This window comes from Aquarana catesbeiana, linkage group LG08 (assembly GCF_042186555.1).
Source record: "Aquarana catesbeiana isolate 2022-GZ linkage group LG08, ASM4218655v1, whole genome shotgun sequence".
NCBI classification, from domain to species: Eukaryota; Metazoa; Chordata; class Amphibia; order Anura; family Ranidae; genus Aquarana; species Aquarana catesbeiana.
Window position 1 is genome coordinate 119,863,640 of NC_133331.1, and position 26,486 is coordinate 119,890,125.

Genomic DNA, 26,486 nt, shown 5'->3' on the forward strand with positions numbered 1-26,486 from the left:
TGGACATTTTCCATCGGATTTTCCGACACACAAAGTTGGACAGCAGGAGATAAAATTTTCCGACAACAAAATCCGATCGCGTCAATTCCGACCGTGTGTGGCCTGTTCCGACGCACAAAGTGCCACGCATGCTCAGAAGAAATTCCGACACGGGACAGCTCGTTCTGGTAAACGTAGCGTTCGGAATGGATACAGCACTTTCGTCACGCTGCAATGTTCAAAATGGTTTAATACAGCGCACTCTCTTCTTCTTTATAATGTGACAAGAATTAAGTAGTTTTGATGCTCATATTCACAGACACTTCTCACAAACTTATTTCGTTACTATTTATCGGGATTCCCTCAATATATTTTGATTTCTCACATCTGACAACAAAATTTTTTTTTATTTTTGGACTTTAATGTAGATTCTTTTTTTGTGTTTCTCTTTTTTATTTTTTTGGTGATTTTGATTTGTACTCCCGAAAATGTTTGTGTGTGTTTTTTGTAGCAAGTTCCCACAACACCACTAATATGTTGTTCTATTTAATCTGTAGGAGATTGTTTGGTGTTGTTGTCCCTTGTTAATTTCACATTGTACTTTAGAAATGTACCTGAATCGTCACCAACAAACTGTCCTTTTTGGATGAAAACGCACACAGGAGAGTAGAATTTCCCTAAAAAAATTTTATTAAGGGCTCACAACTATAAACAAAGAGGGAGGCAACGCTGGAGAAACTGCAGAAGTGGGCGAAGCCTTGGACCCCCAGGGCACACATCAATTATTTAAAAGCAAAATTGGTGGCCTGAGGAGTCCTTATCTAAGGGAGGGCAGTCTGGTCCAGAAGTTCCAGAGATCCGGAAAGCAGCAGATGACATCTGTGTCCCCAGGCTGTGGTCATACGAGAGACTGCATCTTCTGTCAGACCAGACTGAACCCAGGGTCATCACTCTTTGGTCTTCTTTCCACGCTTCCTTACAGGCTTTGGCTGTGGTGGTGGAGTTGTGGCAGCAGGAGGAGGAGGAGGAGGAGGAGGATCGTCCCTCTCAATGACATCCGTCTTGTGTGTCAGTTCCCCACTCAACCCCTTACGAAGGACTTTATAAATCAGGTCCTCAGAGATCTTGCGTTGACCCTCCTGCATGCCCTGCAATTTTGTGGCAGCCATGCAGGCAAAGGCCTCTTCAGGACTGGGGAAGGCTCGGAGGGACGCCGAAGCCTCCTGGATCAGCCTTTACGCTGAATCCTGCACGGGACTCGGAGTGGCCTTCCTGGCTCGTTTATATGGCAGGCGGAGGGGAGGGACCTGAGACTCAGTCAGGCTGCGACTTGTCCCAGGCTTCTCTTGGCTGACACTTAGCCCCGCCTCCTCCTGGCTGACACTAATAATCCCCACCTCCTCCTGACTGCCACATTCCACAGCCTCCTCCTGGCTGAGGTCTTCCTGTGTATGAAAAAGAGACATAGTTTTATTTTTTTATTCATCAATCACACACAATTTTCACCTCCTGACTGCTGCAAATTCAATGTTAACAAATATAACAGACTATCCTTCTGAGCCCAGCAGTTTTCATTCTTGTCCCAATTTTGGGTGCCCACTACTGTCTATTGATATGTAAAGCACTTTTTTTAATCAGCAATTAGTGATCAATAATAACATCTAATAAACATCATTTATTTATTGACCAGAAATCTGTAGAAGAATGCTATACCTGACTCCAGCTGGGCTCCTCCACTTCTTCCTGGCTGGAAGGCCCAGGTTGGACATCGGAAGCCTCAGCTGGGGTGGAAGGAAGAGTGGAAGGAAGAGTGGAGAGGGATTCCCTGACTTCAGTGTGGTCTGACAGAAATCGCAGTCTCTCGTAGTACCACAGCCTGGGGACATAAATGTCATCTGCTGCAGCTCCGGACCTCTGGGAATCTGTGACCTTCTTGCGCTCCCTAAGATAAGTGCTCCTCAGGCCACCAATTTTAGCTTTCAAATAAGGGATGGTTGCTTCACCAACTCCAGCAGTTTCTCCAGCGCTGCCTGCCTCTTCTGTTTGTGATTATAGTGGGGGTGTCTCACTTGCCACAGACAGGGCAGCTCCCTGTACTTGTCTATGAACAGGGGCAGGAAATTGTGGTCGTTGAACCCATCCATTTTCTCTGTAAGACACAACACAAGACAAAGCCTAATGTCAGGCCAAACTCCCCTAATCTTGTTACAATATAGGCTTCCATTTCGAAGCAGTTTAGGCCCAAGTTTAGATCCTACCTTCGTTAGCATGATCAGCATCTCCGATGCTCCTTCCTCCGCTCACAGATCGTACGTAAGACGCGCGCGTTACGATTTATACACACTGCGCATGCGTATAACTCCGCCCGCCCCTGACGTTCTTTCTAGTCTATTCCCCGCCCCTTTTCGTTCGGCGCAGTGGAGGAAGAGCACATGGCGGAGAGACAGCAGGATAGTGCTAAGTACAGCAACGAGGAGGAGGAGGAGGAGGAAAGGCTGGAGCCTGAAACGTCCCGATCCAGAAGGAGATTAAAGGACTCAAATATGTCCTTTGGGGAGATATTGGAGATGGTGGACATCCTGAAGAAGGCCGACTATGATGGAAAGTATGGGCCTTACCCCAACCCCAATGTCAGAAAGGCCAAGATCATGGCGAAAGTGGTCAGGAGTCTGCACCGGAAATTTGCGGTACGACGATCGAAAGATCAGCTCAGGAAGCGGTGGTCAGACCTGAAATTACGAGAACATGAGCAGTACAGAAAGATCCAGAGAGTGCTGCAAAAAAGTAAGTAGTTGTGCTGTGTTCCTATTCTTTATGTTTATTACGTTCGTGCTGCTCCATGTGCTTTTAGGAACTGTTGTACAGTTTAAAATGGCAACTTTCATGTTCATGGGCACATTATTCGTTCGGATCACACATTGTTATTTCGGACAATAAAATACCATTGTTTAGGCCATATGCATTTGGCCACCATTTTGACGCCCTATACTTGTCTTCAAAGAATTGGGTTGTGTAGATGGCTTTGTTACTAGAATGAAATGCAAACTAGATTGTGTGTAAGGAGAGGACACTGAGCAGCTGTTTTCACATCTTGACACTGGAGCACTAGTGTGGGACACAAGAACACCATTTTTATTAGGGGGCCACACAGGTGCCCCAGTGTATACTATAGGGGGGGCTACATCTGTGAAGCTTTTACCAAACAGGTAAAGTATTGCAGCTTGACAAAGGGCACTAAAAAAGCTACATCTTGGAACTCGGCTAAAATAGACAATTGTACCCCACTTCCAAGCAATGTTTCATCTTTATAGTTCTGACATCAAATATCTGTGTGCTAATTATACCATTTTTGTTTTACATAGGGGAGAAAAGACTCGGAGGACACCCCTCATCCGAGGAGACCAGAGCCCCCCCCCCTCTGGAAGAAGGGTAAATCCCCCCAACACAAGATGAGCAGGAGGAAGAAGACGTGGTGGAAGTAGTTACCACAACAGGTGAGTGTTTGCAACCACAGGCTCCGATAAGAGATGGATTGCGGCATTTTTTTTAAAACTAATTTATTTTGGGTTCCTCTCTTTTTAGGTGATCGTGAGGTTGTGGATTCAGATCCTTTCACATCCGAAAGTGCCCAGATCCTGATCGGGGAGATCATGGGGTGTAATTTACAATTGGAAAACATCAAGCAAAACATCAATGATGTTATTCCAAAATATAAAAACATCATTGATGTTTTGGGGCGAGTTTAAAACCCCTCCAAATCACTTTCTTCTTTTGTCTGCTACAATGTGCGAAATGTTTTTGTGATTTTTCCCAAAGCCAAATTTGGAGGATGCACACAGTGTGCCAACATGTGCTATCTGTCATCACGGGAGATCAATGGACGCGTTTTGGGGGTGCAACCCCTTCCTCAATTATAAAGTAGCGATGAGGAAGGGCTTTCTCCCCCCAAAACACGTCCCTTGATCCCCCGTGATGGCAGCTAGCACATGTTGACATTGGGAAATTTGTGTGCATCTTCCAAATTTGGCTTTTCCAGGGGTGATTTCCACCCATCTGAACGCTATATCAAACACAGTTCCTAAATACTCATGTCTGATATTGCCTTCCAGTTCTACCAAATGTGAACTTTGTAAGATCAAGATTTGTGTCTTTCTTGTTGGTTTTACACATGCCTGTTTTCTATAAAATGGACATTTTGATTTTGGATAATGACACCACAAAAATTGTTATACAACAAACATGTTGGTTTGTCAGAAAAACCTTTGGTAAATGCACATGTGATTGTGCAGGTATTAAAAAGATTGCTCATCAAGAATGTGTGGATTATTGTCTCAACACTACAACACTTTTGGGGTGATGTAATTGTTGTTTTAGGATAAAATGGGGGTTATTTCCTAAGGGCAAATCCTCTTTGCACTACAAGTGCAGTTTCAGTGCAGTTGCAAGTGCACTTGTAGTGAAAAGTGTCTTTGCATTTAGTAAATACCAGCCAACAGTGCTTTGTATAAGGTTACACAATCACGACATTTTCTGCACTCCACACATTTCTGTCAGGGTCAGCTCAAACAAACACAAGCAGTAAATGTCCACAAAGAAGAGCCTGGGGGGAGATGCCTGTCGAGAACTTGAGGTCCTGCAGACTTCTCCCTGTGGCCAAATACCGCAGGGTAGCGACCAACCTCTGCTCCAGAGTGATGGCTTGCCTCATGCAGGTATCCTGCCTGCTGATATAGGGGGTCAGCAAAGCCAACAAACGGTGAAACACGGGGTCCATCATCCTGAGAAAGTTCCTGAAATCATCAGGATTATTCTCACGGATCTCACGGAGCAAAGGCATATGACAGAACTGGTCACGCTGAAGCAACCAATTCTTGGTCCATGAACTCCCCCCCCACCCTGTTCATGGACTGGACTTGTGTCAAGGACCCCAACACCAAGCCCCCGCACAGCATGAACTGTACGAGGAGTACGCATACGAAACATGGCTAGAAAACGGTCGGCTGCTCAGAACGAAGTAACAGAACGCACTGAAGAACAGCAAGGCCTGTGAAGAGCGACCTGAAAAACAGCAACTCCGATACGAAATGACTGCACGCACTGAAGAGCAGATACAAACCCACAAGCACAAACTGAACGGCAGAAAACGATCTGAAAGCCACGAGTCTGAAAAAGTGCGAATCGTCTCTCACCAAACTTTTACTAACACGAGATTAGCAAAAGGAGCACAAAGGGTGCCACGCTTGGTTCTGAACCGGCCTTTTCTAGTCTCGTCGTACGTGGTGTACGTCACCGCGTTCTTGGCGATCGGAAATTCCGACAACTTTGTGCGACCGTGTGTAGGCAAAACAAGTTTGAGCCAACATCCGTCGGAAAAAATCCTAGGATTTTGTTGTCGGAATGTCCGAACAAAGTCCGACCGTGTGTACGGGGCATAAGCGTTCCAACCTATGTTGCGAGGTCGAGCTATCAAGATTTTTTTGGACAACCAAACTACGGTGGCTTATGTGTCTCATCAAGGGGGCACAAGAAGTCACCCTCTCCTTCAGGTGGCATGTCAATCTTCCTATGCACAGAGAAGAATCTCGGCTCTCTTACAGCATCTTATCTCCCAGGGCCTGGCAATGTTTTAGCAGATCACATGAGTCAAGACTTTGGGGATCACAACAAAGTACCTACGCAAGATCTTCAGGGTCTGGGGGATGCCTTTGATAGATTTTACAGCATTGGAGGAGAATTGTGAACTGCCTTGCTTCTTCTCCCAGACCTAGCATCCACAGGCATTGGGTCAGGGTGCTCTGTCCAGGTCTTGGAACTTCCCCTTGGTGTATGTGTTCCTGCCGCTTCCATTGGCTCTCAAAATCCTACTGAAGATTCATCAAGAAAGGGTCACAGCAATAGTAGTCCTACCTTACTGGCTCAGGGAGCTGTGGTTCCCTCTGGCTTGTAGGATAAAGTTGAGCTCACCAATCCCTCTGCCTCCTTGTCAAAATCTCCTTCTACAGAGTGGGGCCTGACACCCGAACCGCAGGAGGATAAAGTTAATGACATTAATACAGGCTCGTCAGAACGAATGTAACCTATCATCTGGAATACTACGGAAAGTGGTTGGGACCTTGGATCTCCTTCAGTATCTAACATTTTGGAGTTTCTGCAGAGTGGTCTCCAAGGGTTAGCTTATAATTCCCTGAAGGGTCAAATCCCTGCCTTGTAGGCTATATCATGTACAAGATATGCTCTACATCCTTTGGTGATCTGATTTTTAGGGGCAGCCATAGAAATCAGACCTCCATTGAAATCATTTTTTCCAAAAGAGAACTTAACACTAGTCTTGGGAACATTACTGGTTCCTCCATTTGATCAAGCTTTCTCTTGTTCATTATTTCTTTTAACAGTTTTTGTTTTTTACTAGCCGTGGCCTCGGCCAGAAGCGTCTCCCAGTTGTGCGCCTTCTCATCTAAAGAACCATATTGTTTGGTGCTCCCAGACAAGACAGTCCCTAGGCTGATACCGAGTTTTCTACTTAAGGTGGCCACATAATTTCTTATGAACTGGGAGGTCATTCTCCCAGTATTTCCGGCGGATACAGCTGATGATGAGTGGAGTAGGTTGGACCTGGTCTCTGTGGTTTTAACCTACCTGAAATGGACTAAAAGCTTTGAAAAACAAGATAGCTGTAGGTTTTCCCAATGGGCCTAAAAAGGGTATGCCAGCAACATCCAGAGTTGTGTCTTCCTGGTTTGTCAAGACCATGCATATTACATACAAAATGCTGGGCCTTCCTCCTCCTTCAGAGATCAAAGCACATTCGACGAGGGGTATGGCAGCATTCTGGGCATATGCGAAGGTTGCCCCTGAGGTAGTTTGCAGAGCAGCAAACTGGAGCTCACCCAACTCCTTTTATTAGGCATTACAGGCTTAATATGGCTCTACGGTTATTACGGCGGCTGTTGCCCATTAAAAATTTTGAGTAGCATTGCATTGAAGGTTTGGCTTATTTTTTGTTTTTTGTTTTCCCTCCCTTCTTAATATTGCTTGGTACATCCCATAGTAGGCTGACATGGGGAGGTCCAGGAATAAGGAATATTGTTATCCATACTTACCATCATTTTCCTTTCCTGGATCCTCCCCATGTCAGCCGGAGGATTCCCACCCAGTTTATCCGTCGCGAGACGCGGTTTTTTTTAACACTGGTGTGGGCAGACAGCCGCCCTTTTATGGGCTAGAAAAGAGGTGGTCCTGAATGGGTCAGAGGGGGAGGAGCTGACCCATAGTAGGCTGACATAGGGAGGATCCAGGTAAGGAAAATTCAAAACACGGCTAAATGCAATTTACCATGCTTAGCCGCGTTTAGCCATATTTATAAGCATTTGGCGCTTGAAATGCCTCTAAACTCAGCGTCTGAACCCATTTTTTTGCGTTCCAAAAAAAGCCTCTAAACTCAACTGCCTAGAAACGACTATAGATGACCCTGTGTACATTTACTGATAAGATAACATAGAGGAGAGTTCAGGAGCAGTTGAAAAAAATGCCCAACTGCTCCTAAACGTCAGTTTAGCAGCAGCTGTGTACATGAGGCCTTAAGGACCGGGCCTATGTTTCAGACTCAGTGTTTACAAGTTAAAATAATATTTTTTTGCTAAAAAATTACTTAGAACTCCCAAACATTATATATATATATATATATATATATATATATATATATATATATATATATATATATATATATATATATATATATATATATATAATTTTTTTTTTTTTTTTCTAACACCCTAGAGAATAAAATGGCGGTGTGACTTTCTGTCACACCGTATTTGCACAGCGGTCTTACAAGTGCTCTTTATTTGAAAAAAATACACTTTTTTTAATTAAAAAAATAAGACAACAGTAAAGTTAGCCAATTTTTTTTATATTGTGAAAGATAATGTTATGCCAAGTAAATTGATACCCAACATGTCACGCTTCAAAATTTTCACCTGCACGTGGAATGGTGACAAACTTTTACCCTTAAAAATCTCCATAGGCGACGTTTAAAAAATTCTACAGATTACCAGTTTTGAGTTACAGACGAGGTCTAGGGCTAGATTTATTGCTCTCGCTCTACCAATCGCAGCGATACCTCACATGTGTGGTTTAAACACCCTTTTCATATACAGGCGCTTCTGCGCACGAGCTTGTCAGGACGAGGCGCTTTAAATTTTTTATTTTTTTTTAATTTATTTTACTTTTTATTTTTTATTTTGACACTGTCCTTTTAAAAAAATTGTTTTGGGTCACTTTTATTCCTATTACAAGGAATGTAAACATCCCTTGTAATAGAAAAAAGCATGACAGGACCTTTTAAATATGAGATCGGGGGTCAAAAAGACCTCAGATCTCATATTTACACTAAAATGCAATAAAAAAAAATATCATTTGAAAAAAAATAAAAAATACAATTCTCCTTTAAGAGCATTGGAGGGCGGAAGTGACGTTTGACATTGCTTCTGCCCTCCAATGCTATGGAACCGAGCGGGGACAGTGGAGACGACCGGGACGCGGCGGGAGGGAGGGGGATGGGCACCTCTCCAGCCACCGATAAAAGTGATCTCTGCAGAGACCACTTTTATCCTAATGAGAAACGCACACCATTTCTGAAAATACCATGCTTACGGCAGCTAGCTGCTGCCATAACAACGGTATTTAGCGTCAAAGTACCGACATACAGGTACAGCGATTTGCGTGAAATGGTTAAAATAAAACTGCAAAAAAAGATCCCTGGAAATAAAATAGTAAATACTCACCTCTCACGCTGCCCATGCCACTGATCAAAGGGAAAGAGTTATCCAAATGCACTTCAGAATTTATCACTTTCAAAAATGTTTTGGCAGTTTTATTATATTATATATTTATTTTATTTAGTCACTTTAAGCCTTTAAGCCTTTCCTTTTTTTAAGCCTCTGAACATCGCTCTATTTTATCCAATGTGTCCATGTTTTAGAGCAGAATTCGGGGCATAAAAAAAAACAAAAACCTATGTTTAAAGAGGAGCTCACTGGCATAATTTATGCACATATCTACATAAACTCTTGTAAATGTGTGCTCATTTGTGTGTAAAATCATTCTATTGGTAAGAATAAATGAATATTCAGCCCAATAAAAATATTTAATGTGCATAAACTTTTAATTGTCATATACCTGTAAACACACAAAAATGCACATAACTATAAGCTAAAATTAGCATTTTTGTATGTTGAATCCAGTGTAGATAAACACATTTTAATAGGCCCGTGTGCATAAAACCTAATGCCCTGTACACGCGGTCGGATTTTCGATTGGATGTGCGATCAGATTGTGTTGTCGGAAATTCCGATCGTGTGTGGGCACAATCAGACTTTTTCCGTCGGAATTTCCGACACACAAAGTTTCAGAGCAGGATATAAAATTTTCCGACAACAAAATCCGATCATTTAAATTCCGATCGTGTGTACACAAATCTGACGCACAAAGTGCCACGCATGCTCAGAATAAATTAAGAGACGATGTTGGCCACTGCCCCATTTATAGTCCCGACATACGTGTTTTACGTAACCGCGTTCAGAACGATCAGATTTTCTGATAACTTTATGCGGCTGTGTGTATGCAAGACAAGTTTGAGCCAACATCCGTTGGAAAAAATCAGGTGGATTTTGTTGTCGGAATGTCCGATCAATGTCCGATCGTGTGTACAGGGCATTACTGTTTAGCATCCAACAAAGCCTAAAAAGTCATCTGTGGGAAAACTGGCCCTTTAAACTTATGAAAGTCATCCACTCATGTCAACCCTGATAAAGAAAAATATTTAGTATATCTTTAATAAACCTCCCAACATATATTTTATTTGAACTGAATTTTTTTTATTTTGCTGTAGATCAAAATACTCTGTTTCCAATATGACAGTGTGTCTGTGGAATGCTGTTGCTCTGTGATAAAAAGCTATAAATTAGCATATTTGATTAAAAAAGACACTGAATTTAATTATTATATAACTTGATTATTTCATAGTAGCACATGGCCATACATGCATGTAAAGAAAATTTTGAATAATAAAAAATCATAAATAAAATATACTCATTAGACAGTCACGTGACGATCACAATAAACACAGTTCACCAACAAATGCTCCTACAGTAATTTAACCAATAACCAATCAAACATGCTGCTATCACATTTGCAGCATTAATAATAGGGTGATAATTAACAGTGAATGTTTGTGAAGATGTTGTGACTGCTTGTGAATCTAGCATGGTGAGTATACTTGGATTAAAGTGTTACTAAACTCAGGACCCTGCATTTAATATATCTGGTCTCCCACAATACACAGAACATGGAAATGCAATAATTTTAGTAAATATAAACTGTTAAATACATTTTCTCATCAGCAGTATATAGCAGTCTTGTGAATTCTATCAGTGCCTGGATAAAGCTTGTGGAAGGAGTTTTCATACTGCACTGGCAGTCCTATCAGGACATAGGACCCCTGACCCTCTGTCCGGACAATGCTGATTGGCCCTGTGCTAATCACATGCCCTCTCGCAAGAAGAAAGAAAAACTCTCTTGCAATACACACCAAACTGAGCATGTGCAGCCTGACTTTATTTAATCTGTCTTATCCAAACATGTTTTTGAGATAATGCAAGAAAGGGAGGATTTGTACATACAGAATCAAACAGCCCTTTTACACAATGCAGAGGATTAACCCCTTAGGTTCCACAGTGAGCATAGCATAGCTTTACTGCATATACAGACTGATTTTACTGTTGTGGATTTACTAACACTTTAACTAGAATCTTATTAATATGGCTCTTAATTTAAAAGTTCTGGAAACACAAGGTGTTTCCTAAATGAGGCAATGCAGATGAAAAAAAGTATTTTTTTTTTATTTTTTTAAACGAAAATCATAATTTTGTGTTTCAGTCCAAAAATGTTCATATTGCGGATCAAAATTTCAATTTGGAATTTAATTGAGTTTCTTTTTGCTTGAAATCCTGTGACTGTTATTTTTCACTTGCGTACTATACTTTCTTTATGTTTCATGTTTTCTACAGTTTTTCATGTACAGCAGATTTTTTCAAACTGATTTAAGCCTTCAACTTAGAATGGGCATCCAGTCACAAAAACATATTAAGGTATTGTTTCTCTTTTCTGAGTGGGAAAAAGAGGTATAATAATTGTCAGTTTGAAGCTCTCAATTTACATATCTTGTAAACTTGTATTTAGATTTTTTTTTTACTGTATAAAATAATATCATTCCACTGGCAATATGCATCTGACATTATATATTATTGTTGTTAGTATATATCTTGTCAATCCTTTTACGGATCTAGTGTCCTTTATATCCACACAGAGGGGGAACATTATACATCAATTAGTCCAACCTAAACAAATATAACTTACTAAAATGCACTATGTTTTTTTTTTTTTGTTTGTTTACAAACGTTTTATTAAAGAATTATATAAAAACAGAAAGTGTACAGGCACTTGAGAAGATATATGTTACATTCACAAGGTAGGATAACTTGTTGTACAGTTACATATCTCAGGTGGTATATAAACATAGTGAAAAAAAAAAACAACATTTATCCCATGAGACGGGAAAGAAAATAAAATAATAATAAGAGAAAAGCGAAGAAAAAACCTAGAAACCTTGATATCTAGACCGTACGACCAGAAAGATTGTAGTATCATGTGTATAAATTGCGAACCTTAGTACTAAAATCCACACTACCATGTGGTCATCATATTTGCTCCTGATAATAGTCATGTCCAGCCATTCAATCAGACTGAGCAGCAACCTCAGGAACCGAGAGATCCCCAATGCCTGCACTGAGCAGGTGAGCTGTCCATATGCTCCACTTACGGTCAAAAATGTGCATGGAGTCCAGAAGAGTTTGGTGAATCCTTTCCATCAGTCTAATGGACGCCACGCGGAGAAGTATCTGCGACCATGACACAGAGGGGCTCTTCCAGTTCAGTACAACCGCCCACTGAATGGCGCTAAAGAGTGTGTGAACTAATCTCTGCTGTGGGGGGAGAACTCCCGAAACTTCTGCATATAGTAAGCACATCTGGTGAGTCAGAGTGACTGACACTCCAGTCAATTGAGTGATGAGGGTTGCTGTGTTATTCCATATTGGTTCTAATACCTTACAACTCCAGAATGTGTGCAAGAGTGTACCCCTGTCCTGACATCCTCTAAAACATGTGTCAGGAGCCAGTGGGTACATCTTATGCAGGCGGTCAGGAGTGTAATACCAACGGGTATGCAATTTAAGGACTGTTTCTTTAATACATATAGAGTGAGTGCATTTGTGCATATTTTCTACCATAGCTTGTCAGTCTTCCTCTGGGAAATCTTGAGCGGTCTCAACCTCCCAACCTATCATTGCAGAAGATTTTGAAGGGGTATTACAGTCATTGAGAAGTCTGTATAAAGTGGAAATAGTCCCTCTCTCTCTGGAAGTCTCATCGCATAAATACTCAAATGGCGTTTTAGACAGATCTATTTCTTCACTCAATGCCTTTGAGTAAAAATGCCTTATCTGTAGATATTGATAAAAGTTTAATCTACTAAAGGCGTAGGTTTGCTGCAACTGTGCGAATGAACAGAAGGATGCACCCTGTAGCAAAGATTCCAAGGTTACCAGCCCATGTTCATTCCATTTGTGAAATAGTTTCCCGGTTCTAAAAGCTGGGAGAAATGAGGGTTCACCCATAAAGGATGATAGGAGTGAAATGTCTGATTTTGGCTTAAATTTTTTCCAGTAGAAAGACCAGAGGTAGAGAGACTGCGCAACAACAGCATTCAATGAGGCAATAGCTGATGGAGATATTGAACTTGACCAAAGAAGACCTGGGAGGTAATACGGAGCCACTGAGATACGCTCAAATTGCAGCCAAGGTATGGACATGGGGGGGGCATGCTATTGTGCCAACTAAACCCGATGAGATGCCAGAAAATACTTCCACAGGTCCGGGCATCCCAAACCGCCTCGCACCTGAGCTCTATATAGCAATGGGCAGCTCAATCTGGGCTTCTTATTTTGCCATATAAATTTGAGGAGATCTGATTGTATTAATTGTAAAGTGGAACGGGCTACATACAGGGGTAGGGATCTAAATAAAAGTAAGAGCTCTGGGAGGGTAGACATTTTGACTGCTTGGATGCGGCCTAGGAAAGAAATATGGTAATGCACTATGTTTTTTTTTATCATAGTGGGCCTTATGCTGAATAGTTGAAACCAAAATTTATGAATAATGCTTATTATTCATGTGCAAAGGAGACATTAGAAAAGTAAACTCTTGTACAGTGAAAAATACCTCAATATCCTACATAAATCAAGTCACAATACCTTATTTCTCAAAGTATTAATCGATAAGGAAAGTTAGGGTGAAAAAATTTAAGGTAATGTGATATGAGAAATAAAAAAAATATTTATTTTATCCACAAACACTTAAAATGTATGGGTCTGCTTTTATTTACACTTCTATTTACGCTTATAAGCCGTTTAATATATGGATTTTTCATTTTATTATTATTATTATTATTATTATTATTATTATTATTATTATACAGGTTTTATATAGCGCCAACAGTTTGCGCAGTGCTTTACAACATGAGGGCAGACATAACAGTTACATTACAATTTGGTACAAGAGGAATCAGAGGGCCCTGCTCGTTAGAGCTTACAATCTAAAAAGGAAGGGTCAACTGATACAAAAGGTAATAGCTGTGGGGGGATGAGCTGATGGAGGAAGTAAAACAGTGTTAGTTAGAAGCAAGATAAGCTTCTTTGAGAAGGGTTTTCAGGGATCGCCTAAAGATGGATAGATTAGGGGACAGTCGGACAGATTGGGGTAGGGAGTTCCAAAGGATGGGAGAAGCTCTGGAGAAATCCTGGAGCATGGGAGGAGGTGACAAAATGGAGCTAGAGAGCAGGAGGTCTTAGGATGACCGAAGAGAGCGGCTTGGTTGGTATTTTGGGACTAGGTTAGTGATGTAGCTGGGGGCAGAGTTATGGATGGCTTTGTAAATTATTGTTAGTACTTTGAATTTTATTTGTTGGGTGAGTGAAAGCCTGTGGAGGGATTGGCAGGGGTGGAGGACACTGAATGGTTGGTAAGGTGGATGAGTCTTGCAGCAGCATTCATTATGGACTGAAGGGGGGATAGTCTATGTAAAGGTAATCCAATGAGGAGGGAGTTGCAGTAGTCGAGGTGAGAAATGACCAGGGAGTGAATTAGAAACTTGGTGGTGCCATTAGTTAAAAAGGGGTGTATTCTGGAAATGTCGCGGAGGCTAAGGCGGCATGATTTGGACAGGGATTGTATGTGGGCCTGAAAGGACAGTTCAGAGTCTAAGGTTACCCCTAGCACCCTGGCATGTGGGGATGGACTGACAGATGTGCCATTGATCTTGACAGAGAAATAAAGGGGAGGGGGCACGTGGGGGAGGAAATATTATGAGCTTGGTTTTAGATTCAGTTTGGGGAAGTGGTTTGACATCCAGGCTGATATGTCTGTTAGTAAATCAGTGATGCATGAGCAGATTGATAGGGTGAGCAGAGGGGCAGAGAGATAGATTTGGGTGTCATCAGCATATAAATGCAGCATATAAATGGTCAGAACCTTGGGGGACCCCAACAGTAAGAGGAGTTGGAGAAGAGGAAGTGGAGTTGTAAGTGACACTGAAGGTGTGATGAGATAAGTAAGATTCAAACCAAGGGAGAGTGCAGCCATGGAGACCAAGAAAATTTAGTTTTTTGGAGGAGGAGGGGGTGGTCAGCTGTATTATAATAGAGCGGAAAGGTCCAAAGTAAGAGTATGGAATAATGACCGTTGGTTTTGGCTGTTAGTAAGTCATTTGTGAGTTTTAGGAGGGCAGTTTCTGTGGAGTGCTGTGGACGAAATCCAGACTGAAGGGGATCAAGAGGTTATTCTCAATGAGGTGGTCGTTCAGTCGGTTGTAGACTAAACGTTCAAGGAGTTTGGAAGCAAAAGGGAGTACAGAGATGGGTCTTAGGTTGTTAAGATTGGTGGGGTCTAAGGCCTTTTTTGGTATGGGAGTGACTAGCACATGGTTTACAGGGTTGGGGAAGATGCCAGTAGAGAGTAAAAGGTTTAAGATAGGAGTGTAGGATTGAGTCAGATGGTGACCATAGTATTTGAGAAGGAACAGGGTCCAGGGGGCAGGATGTTGGGTGGGCATTAGAAAAAAGTTTAGTGACTTCCTCTATAGTAGCTGGGTTAAAAAAGGGAAGTACTGATTGTGCAGGAGGACAAGGAGTGTAAAGTGAGGGAGATATCTGTAGAGCAGAGATCTCAAGACGAATTGTGTCAATCTTATTTTTGAAGTGATTAGCAATCTCCTGGGCAGTGAGTAAGTTAGTGGGTGGGGGTAATGGAGGATGAAGTAGAGTGGTAAAGGTAGAAAAGAGTTGACGGGGACTGCGTGAGAGGGTGTTAATGAGAATGATAAAGTAGGTCTGTTTGGCAGTGTGCAGGCCAGAATGGTATTTTTGGAGGGCAGATTTATATTGGCTAAATCTTGCTGTGACTTAGTTTTATGCCACAGACGCTCAAGAGCACGGCTACGTTTTTTGAGGCTTCTGGTATTGTCTGTCTGCCAGGGTTGTAGTGGTCGGGGCCTGATTCTGTGCATAGTGAGGGGGTGAAGGTATCCAGGGTGGATGACTTTGAACTGTTGTAGACAGAAGTGGCCAAGTTGGGGCAGGACAAGGATGAGATTTTGTCATAGAGACAATCTGTAGCAGAAAAAGAAGAGAAGGGTTAAGATGGCGAAGGTTTCTATGGGTAATAGTATGGTAGTTGGAAGACGCGGAGGGGGCAGACAAGGAGAGGGTGAAACTAATAAGGTGGTGATCAGAGAGAAGAAAAGGAATATTGGAGAGGTTGTGTGGAGTGCATAGGTAGGAGAATATGAGGTCAAGGCAGTTGCCGTGAGTAGAAGTGCTTGTCCATTGTTTTAGGTCAAAAGAGGAGGTTAGGCTCAGCAGCTTAGAAGTAGCGGGAGTATTAAGATTAACAGGGATGTTGAAGTCACCAAGAATGATTGTTGGAATTTCAGAAGAGAGAAAGTAGGGTAGCAAGGCAGAGAAGCCATCAAGGAAGTTTGATATCGGTCCAGGGGGCCGATAGATCACAGCAATTCTCAATGAAACTGGAGAAAATAGACAAATACAGTGAGCTTCAAATGAGGAGAGGGACAGAGAGGGGGTGGATGAAGAACCTGAAAAGTGCTTTGAGGGGATAGGAGGATTCCAACACCACCTCCTTTCCGTCCACTAGGCCTGGGAGAGTGAGTCCACAAGAGGCCACCATAGGAGAGAGAAGTAGGAGAAGGAAGGTCAGATTCTTGAATCCAGGTCTCAGTAATTGCAAGTAGGTTCAGGGGGTTTGTGATAAATAGGTCATGGACGGTGGTGAGTTTGTTACAAACAGAGCGGGCTTTCCAAAGGGCACAGGAGAAGGGGAGGCTGGTTCTAGGCTGAAGAGGAATAGAAATGAGATTGTGTGGATTGCAGCTTCTATTAGAGGATGGGGGGTGCTGCGTATGTTGGCCGAAGGTAAATGATGAATAAGTGTAGCGCTATGAGTTAAGAGTCTCCACTGCCTGCCATAATTTTAACTTGAAGCGCTTTTCTTACTACTGAAATGTAAGTTGATTACTTATTTTAATAAATCTGTTTTCTCAAACGGTATTATGCTATGTGGCTCCCCTTCTTTATTCTTATATGGATTGTCTATCTGAGATGACCCGCGGGAAGGTTTGCCATTCATTTTGAATTCCGTCAGAAGTATGGATATACATTGAAGCTTTACCACCATCCAGTTGTGAAGTTCCCTCTCTTTGATTACCCATTGGGGTCACAAGCTTGATTGACTCATTGAACGTATGTTCCTATGAGTTCAATCCCTCTGGTAAGCCTTCATTTTGTTCTTGTGTGGAGGGTCCATCACATTTTTGCATGTGTTAACCACGTGGTGAATAAGGAACTACATATACCTCTTGACTAACATCAGTCCTCCTCAACCTTTAAAACATTTAAAACATCTGAAGAAATACCAGAGACTTTATTTTGATTTTGTTTATTTTATGTATCTGTCAAGCTATCTTATATTGCAACTGTTGGGGTTTGATACAGATATTTTTTACCTTCATTTTTTATCATCTTCATTTTTATAATCTCATAAGTTTCTTAACTCATAGCGCTACACTTGTATATGCATTTGTAATCTGACAAAATCCTAATTTGTTGTGTGAGCTGCTTCCTTATTGGGTAAGCGCAGGGTTATACTTTTATTTTTTCTGTTTTTCGAAGGTAAATGATGGTGGTCCAGGATTTGGAAAATATCTCCAGAAGTTAGGAGAAGCTGAAGGGTGAGAGAGGTGATATGGGAGTGGGACTAATATTGGTGTCCTGAAGGTTTTATTGGTATATGGCTTCAGAATTAGCAGGAGCTGATACGTGCAGTAATAAGGTGAAGACAGAAGTGAGGGTGATATATATAAGCTGTGGGGTGGAGAAGATGGGTGAAGGAGGGAGAATTTAAGGAGCGAGGATGCAACTGTGAGAAGGAAAAGTAGGGAGTGCATGATACAGAGTGGTGAAATTGAGAGGAAGCCTGATTGAGAGATGAAAAAGTTTGATGGAGAATCAGGTCACCTGTAGTCTGTTAGTGTTCTGCAGAAGTCTGTTGTGGATTTTCGCTTTGTGCATTCACTGAAGTGCTGAGCGGAAGTGTAATACTTAATCCAATATGATTACTTTATCCAAGATGATAGTTGCCAATGCAATCCCAGCCTGTGCAAACCCCTGCCTGTGCATCCCCTATATAAGGCCTAAATTTATACTGAATTTGGGTGGGGGTATTGCCAATTAATAAGTCAGGATTGCATAGGAGGAACACATGGCTAACAGAATGAACTTCTCATACCAAGGCTCACTACAAGAGAGCAGAAAGGTCACAGCCGTAAAGATAGGAACAGCTCATAATTTAGGTATAGACAATAAGAAAGTAAAATAAACATCACAGTGATATGGACAGAGGTAAAGAATTTGAAGGCAGCATAGATCACCAAAAGCACATACACATAATTTAGCTAGCAGATCCCAGTTTCAATTAAGGGTGGAAGATGTGGTTGAGCTGACACATACACAGAATTTAGCAAGCAGATCCCAGTTTCAATTAAGGGTGGAAGATGTGGTTGAGCTGGCACATACCTGTAGGAGGGGTAGAGAAGAGTTGTGCTGAGCGGAAGTGTAATGCCGCATACACAGGATCGGAATTTTGCTCTGATGGTTTTTTCGACGGAATTCCGACGGGATTTCTCTCAAGCTGTCTTGCATACACATGGTCACACCAAATTCCAACCGTCAAGAATGCAGTGACATACAACACATACAACGGGACTAGAAAAAGAAAGTTCAATACCCAGTGCGCCACCCTTTGGGCTCCTTCTGCTCATCTCATGTTTATCTCGTGTTAGTGGAAGTTTGGTGAGACGATTTGCGCTTTTCAGACTGGTGCTTATTCCGATCGTTTTACTGCTGTTCAGTTTGTGCTTGTGGGTTTTCAGTGCGTGTAGTCAGTTCGTATCTATTTTTCAGTGCGTTCTTGTCCGCTCGTTACTGATTTTCAGCTCCCTCTTCACAGGCCCTATTGTTCTTCAGTGTGTTCTGTTTAGTTTGTTCTGACCAGCCGACCGTTTTGAAGCCACATTGCGGGTACGTGCTTGTCGTAGAGTTCGTGCTGTGCAGGGGCTTGGTGTGGGGCTTCTAGCTTTGACCCAAGCCCAGTCCATGAACAGGGCGAGGAGGTGTTCATGGACCAAGAATTGGTTGCTCCAGCGTGACCAATTCTCTCATATGCCTTTGTTGTGGGAGATCCAAGAGAATAATCCTGATGATTTCAGGAATTATCTCCGGATGACGGACCCCATTTTTCACCGTCTATTGGCTTTGCTGTCCCCTTATATCAGCAGGCAGGACAGCTGCATGCGGCAAGCCATCACTCCCGAGCAGAGGCTAGTCGCCACGTTGCGGTACTTGGTGACTGGGAGAAGCCTGCAGGACCTCAAGTTCTCAACAGGCATCTCCCCCAGGCTCTGGGGATCATTATTCCAGAGACCTGTTCTGCTATCATTCAGGTCCTGCAGAAGGACTATATTAAGGTAACATATCTCCTTTAACATCACATTATATGTATTTAATGTTTGCTAATGTATTGTATTTCTTTCATCATTCCCTAATTACCATGATTGTAATATGCTGTGGAATGTCCCCTTTGTTCTCATGCATGCTGGAAGCATTTACACTTCCTTTTTTGTCCTTCATGCATATTTTCCTTCACTAACCTCCCCAGCATGCTATCTTGGGCCCATATCCACCTAGCCTAGTCACTTAACAATGTATTTTGTCAGCTCCAATGTAGTGCTTTACCCTAAACACCCCCTAAAATGTGTCCAAATGTTATTTGTATCCTTAAATTCAGGCAGAGTGCAAGGGGCTTTTTTTGGGGCCCCAAATCATTTGGAACCCTCTCTACCCCCCAACCGCTAAATCAACCCATACCAATCCTCTATCTGCTGACTTTGCCAAACCCCGCCCCCCCTGACAACACAGGGAAAGCCACAGGGAAGTCCTGTGAATTCCCCGTGTGTCAGAGGAGGGCGGGCTCATGGGGTGGCCCACCCTCTGTTATATAAGAAGTGTCAGAAGAAGCGAAGCGTCACATGGCTGAAGACTCCCACTGAGGCGGACCATGGGGACGGAGCGGAGGAGAAGCCTGGAGGAAGATGCGGGACGAGAAGAGCGGAGGAAGAAGAAGATGGAGAAGAAGAAGTTGAAGAAGAAGATGGAGAAAGAAGACCACCGAAAGAACACCAGAAGAAAGAAGATGGAAGAAGAAGCCGAAAGAAGAAGAAATTAATAAAGGACTTGTCAAAAAATGTCTCTTGTGCTTTTTAACCATTTTGATACTTTTTTTGTGAAACGGTAGGGGTACATTTGTACCCCATTACCAATTCACACAGAGGGGCAGGGATCTGGGGGATACCTTGTTAAAGGGGGCTTCCAGATTCCGATAAGCCCCCCGCCCAGAGACCCCCACAACCACCGGCCAAGGGTTGTGGGGATGAGGCCCTTCTCCCCATCAACATGGGGACAAGGTGCCTTGAGGGGCTACCTCAAAGCACCCTCCCAATGTTGAGGGCATGCGGCCTGGTATGGTTCAGGAGGGGGGGCACTCTCTCGTCCCCCCCTCTTTCCCTGCGGCCTGCCAGATTGCGTGCTCGGATAAGGGTCTGGTACGGATTTTTGGGGGGACCCCATGCAATTTTTTTTTAATTTTGGTTCGGGGTTCCCCTGTGGGAAAAATCCTATGCCATTTTTATCAATGAACTTTTATGTGTATTGTCGGACTGAACAATTCATTATAGCTGCGAGTAGTTTTAAATGACTTTTTTTCCTTTGAAATGTAATTTTGCTGTCAGACTGTTCTAAACACGGGAAACATGCTCCCCTTTTACAGGCATACTATAGACACCCCCTAGGTACAAAATTTAAAGGAATATTACACTTTTATTGTTTCACTTTAAGCATTATTAAAATCACTGCTCCCGAAAAAAATGTCAGTTTTTAAAACTTCTTTTTGTAGTTTGAAGGACCCAGGTCCCCAAACACTTTTTATGACAATACCATGCATATAAGCCTTTAAAATTAGCACTTTTGATTTCTCCCATAGACTTTTAAAGGGTGTTCCGCTGCTTTCGAATTTGCCATGAACACCCCAAATTGTTTGCTGTTCGGCGAACTGGCGAACAGCCGATGTTCGAGTCGAACTCATGTTCGAAGCTCATCCCTAATTTAGACAGCAATGTCCTAAACTTCTTTGAATACAAATTATCATGACCAAATGTAGTTAACCCTGTATCTGGCAAAAACATCGTATTTAGTTGGCAAACAATGTTTACTACGACCGATTACTGTGCCCACGAACATGAAAGTAGCTATTTTAAACTGTCCAACAGTAAAGAAAAGCACATGGCGCAGCATGCAAGGGATAATAATAATAGGAACACACAACAACTACTTAATTTTTAGAAGCACTTTCTTGATCCTTCTGTACTGATCCTGCTCCCTCACTTTCAGGTTTCCTCAATTGCTCCTTGGATCGTCGTACCCCAAAACTCCGGCGCAGACTCTTCACACCTTTAGTCATGATCTTGGCCTTTCTCTCATTAGGGTTGGTGTACGGTCCATACTTCCCATCATAGTCGGCCCTCTTCAATATGTCCACCATCTCCACCATCTCTACAAAGGACATATTTCAGGCCTTAAATCTCCTACTGGATCGGGACTTTTCTGGCTCCAGGCTTTCCTCCTCGTCGTTACTGCTATTATGCACCTGCTATGTTTCCGCCATGTTTCTCTCCCACTGCGACGAAAGAGACGGGGCGGGGAATATTCGAGAAAGAACATCAGGGGCGGGTGATGTGAGCGGAGTTTCACGCATGCGCAGTAAATAAAGCTAACATGCATGTGTCGTGCCTACGTACTCTGTGTGGAGGAAGGAGGAACGAAAGTGACGAACGTAATAACAAAGGTAACATTTTAACATGAGTGGCCTATACTGATTCTAGATTGAGGCCTATATTGGGATAAGATTAGGAGAGTTTAGCCTGATATTAGTGTTTTTGTCTTTTGTTTGGTCGTGCAGCAAAAATTAAACAATTTAAAAACCCAGACTTTCTTGGCGAATTCATAGACAGATACAGGGATATGTGCAATTTGTGGGAGGTGAAAAACCCCTTATATTGCAACAAACCAGCAAGGAAGGCATCGCTGGAGACACTGCTGGAATTTGTGAAGACTCGGGTCCCCAAAGCAGACATCAAGTTTGTGGATAAAAAAATTGGCAGCTTGAGAAGCACGCATAGGAAGGAGCTTTAGAAGGTCCATAAGTCCATGAGGTCAGGAGCAGCAGCAGAAGATGTGTATGTACCCAGTCTGTGGTACTACAACAAGATGCGGTTTCTGGAAGACCAGATTGAAGCCAGGGAATCACTTTCGACTCTTCTGGCTCCCCTTCCCTCAACCCCAGCTGAGGCTTCCGAAGATCAACCTGTGCCTTCCATCCTGGAAGAAATTGAGGAGCCCAGATGCAGCCAGGTATAGTATTTTTAAACATATTTTTTTGTGGGAAAATGATTGTTGTTAACTAGATGTTATTATTGCTAACAAATTAATGATTTAACAAAAAGTGTTTGACATATCAATAGACAGTAGGGGCCAAAAATGATTGGGACAAGAATGAAAGATGCTGGGCTCAGAATGATAGTCTTTTCTATTTATTAACATTTCATTTGCAACAGTCATGAGCTAAAAATTGTGTGTGATTGAAGAACCAAAAACTAAAACTATGTCCCTTTTTCATACACAGAAAGACTTCAGCCAGGACGAGGCTCTAGAATGTGACACACAAGAGAAGGCTGGGGTAAGTGTCAGTCAGGAGGAGGCAGGGGTAAGTGTCAGTCAGGAGGTGGTGGGGACCAGTAGCCTCACCCAAATTCCAGGTGCCTCCCCTCCGCCCTAGAACAAAAAGGCCCAGGAATGGGAGGAACATGGAGGAGGCAGCACTGGGCCTCATTAAGGAGGCTAATGATGCCCTGAAAGCCCCCCTCGATAAGGGGTTGAGTGGCCAAATGACCGATGACGTCCACTTATGTACACTCACCCATCCTCCTCCTGCCACAAGTACAGCTTCAGAGCCACAGCCTGCAGGAAAGGCTGCAGGGAAGGCTGCAGGGAAGCGTGGAGGGAAGGTTGCACGGAAGACAAGAAAGTGATGGCCTGGGTTCAGTCTGGTCTGACAGAAGACGCAGCCTGTTGTAGTACCACAGCCTGGGGACATATATGTCATCTGCTGCTGTTCCTGATCTCTGGGAGTCCTGGACCAGATTGTGCTCCCTTCTATATGGACTTCTCAAGCTACCAATTTTTTTTATCCACAGAGTTGATATCTGCCCTGGGGGCCAAAGGCTTCTCAAATTCCAGCTGTTTCTCCAGCGTTGCCTTCCCTCTTTATTTTGTTATTATGAGCCAGAATAAATTGAGATTTTTTTAATATGAAAATACTTGCCGATGTGTTTTTCTTCAAATAGGACAGTTTTTTGGTGAGTAGGCAGGTACATTTCAAAAAAACAATGTCAAATTAACAAGGGACACCAACACCAAGCAACCTCCTTGAGGTCTACAAATACAAGATAATAATGGTGTTGTGGAAACGTGACATACAAAAAAAATATGGAGATGACTATAAAATAATAAAAAAAAATATAACAGGAGATTTTGATAATAAAAAATGACTATAAAAAAAAAACATTATTATGGAGATCTGGCTTTAAAAACAAAAAAGATTATTCATGAGATCACGATAAAAAATAAAGAAATAAGTTTGTGAGAACTCTGTGTGAATATGAGCAGCAAAACAACTTCATTCTTCTAGCATTATAAAGAAGAAGAGAATTGAAAGATTTAAAAATTTGCAGTGTGACGAATGTGCCATCTCCTTTACGAACGGTCGTTTTACCAGACTGAGCGGCTCCGTCTCGTACTTGATTCTGAGCATGCATGTTTTTTTGCGCGTCGGAATTGCACACACACAAATGGAATTTCTGAACATCTGATTCAGATGTTGGTTCTGAGGTTGAGGAAGGCAGGAACATGAGCCTACAGAGAGGGGAGAACACTGGTACACAAATTGTCAGTCATGTTCCCCCAGCCACAGCGTATTGCCAAGTTCTCTCCAGTGGTAATGAGGATGGAAGAGATGATGATGAGGAGGTCACTGATGTGACTTGGGTGCCGGATAGAGCAGAGGAGGAAAGTGAGGGTAAGGGTGAGGCACAACCTAAAAAGAGGCAGCCATCGTGGAAGAGTAGAGAGCAGCCACCCCATTCCATCACCTTGTGGAGCTGTTATATCCCGGCCCATTTCCCACAGCTCCACTGTCTGGACCTTTTTTAGCAAAATGTGCAGCTGTTCGCACTGCTGCAATTAGCAAACTTTGACTCAAGCACATCAAGCGTGGCAAAAACATCAGCCATTTCAGTACCACATGCTTAACAAGGCATTTAACCTCCCACCACTCAGTCCATTGGCAAGAGCACCAGAAAGTCACACAAATGGGGCACAATTTTGTTCCTTCTCCTTACTCACCTCAGTCTGCCCCCACTATACCTCATGACCTCTAAGCAGCTTCCACTGACAGGGATGATGGTATAGTGCAGGGTGTCCCAGGTCCTTGCAGCACATCTGCCAATAGCATACCACCAGCTGTAGACAGGATATTTCTCTGCCCCATCTAATGCCTCAAAAAAAAAAATACAAATTTTATAATGCTATAAAAACAGGGGAAACATTGGGCTGGGACCTAAATACAGCTTACAACTCTATTATCCTGAAACTACAGAAAGATCCTGGAGAGGTTGAGAACTATAGATAAGCAATTGAAAAGTCCCGCACTGGGACTTGGGTAAGCAGCTGTCCACCCCATTTTTTCCCTTCTTCCATTCAACTGTATTATTATTTATGAACTGTTTACATATATACGTGACTTTTTTTTGTCATTGACTGTGTATCTATTTGCAGATGTGTTTCCTGATGAAGCGGTTCACCCCGCAAAACTAGTTGAAGTACTATGCATGACCAAGTTACCTTTTGTTAACTTTACTGCTTTGTTTTTTGTATCAATAAATTGCTTGTAAATTTTTACAACTGTATAATTATCCTATTTATATATTCTATACTGTACCATAATAGTCCACTTGCTCCCTTGCCTTTGGGGAACCTCGATAGGGGACCAGGTTCCCAAAAATCCCTATTCTACTAATATTTTGGTGATGGTACACACTGTTATTAATTTTCATACTTATGGTTATCTATAGAGGCCACCCTTTTTGTTTTAACATTTTGCAATCGGCTTCTTTAGGAATTCGGGGGAAATGTAGACAGTTTTTATAGCAAGTGCATTAACTATGCTAAATTCCAAGAGCTAAAACCTCCTAGTGGGGAGCCCCAGGGGGACACATAATTGGTCAATATCTGCAGTGATGACTAAGGTCAAAGTGGGTTTATGACTTTATCCTTAACAAAATGAATCTGCAGTATCATTTTCTCTCATTTTATTAGTCCAAAAGACACAGAGAATGGTCATAGCAAGTATGTTTGTGGATGTCAGTCACTAGATGACAGTCACAATAGTTTGACCTCATTTAGTTTGATGATCCATGTGGTACCTGCCCTGGTATACTACATAAATTAGTTTCCAGCCATATAAGCAGTACAGTCAAAGTTTCCCCCAGGCAAGCCACATCCACCTCCAGCCTGGGGAAAAATGTAGTAAAAAGCTATTTTTAATTTTAGATATTATTTAATGTACAGTATGTAGGCAGGTGCAATCTACCTTCTCTATTGCAGGTGGCACTCAACCAAAGCGGCATTACAGAAGGAGCGTAAGTTAGGAGGAACATGGTTCTCTATGGTTTCCTGAGTCACTGGGGAAGCGATTCAGTTGGATGCTGCTGTCCCATGTCACTTTGGCAGCCATCTTGGGTGAGGCAGAGTCTATTTAAGGCCCTGGCTCCCGGGCTTGGTGTGCATTTCGCTTGTGGGTAGTGTAGGGGCAGATCACCCATCTGTCCGGGACAGTATTAGTGGTAAGGAGTGTGATGGACCACCTGGCACATCGACTGCCCTCCAAACCCTTCCAGCAGATTGATAGCTAATGCCAAGCATCATATGCAGACAAGATGTTGAGGTAAAACCAAAGAAATTACTTTATTCAACAGAAATACAGGTTTTTATACACTTCAAAAATAGAAGAAGTCACCACATGAAAAATAAAAACAGATATTACACATTGGGGTAAACATACCACAATGGTTAGGTAACAAGGTAAAGTTGACACAAGACTAATCACATATTGTAGGAATCCCCAGTGGGATTAGCAAATAGACAGAAACAATGTGTGCAAAGAAACACCCATGCCCTTAAAAATAAAAAAAATGGAAATATGCAGCTGCTGTATACTACCTACCTCTAGCAAGAGGTCAAAACAGTGAATTACAGGGGGGGTGTGACCGGCAGATGGTAGCAGCTTTATTGAGCTCCAGACAAACGGGTCTCCCTGCGATGATTTAAAGCAGCCAAAAGCAAACCTGAGGGCTCCAAGCAGATCCAGGAGTGGCGGTGATCAAGTGGAGACACTGAGGAAGAGAAAAACAGAGAGGGACCCCGTAAATTAGGATAATTCAGGTACCCAGCCGAGACTCCTGAATAGAAAGGTGGCGCTGTCCCCCTCCTCCTTACAGAGCAGCACGAGGCAGTTTGAAGATCACACTGAAGAGGGAGAGCGGCCACAGGCTGCAGCACAGAATGAGGACAGCAATTCACTTCAGGAGGACA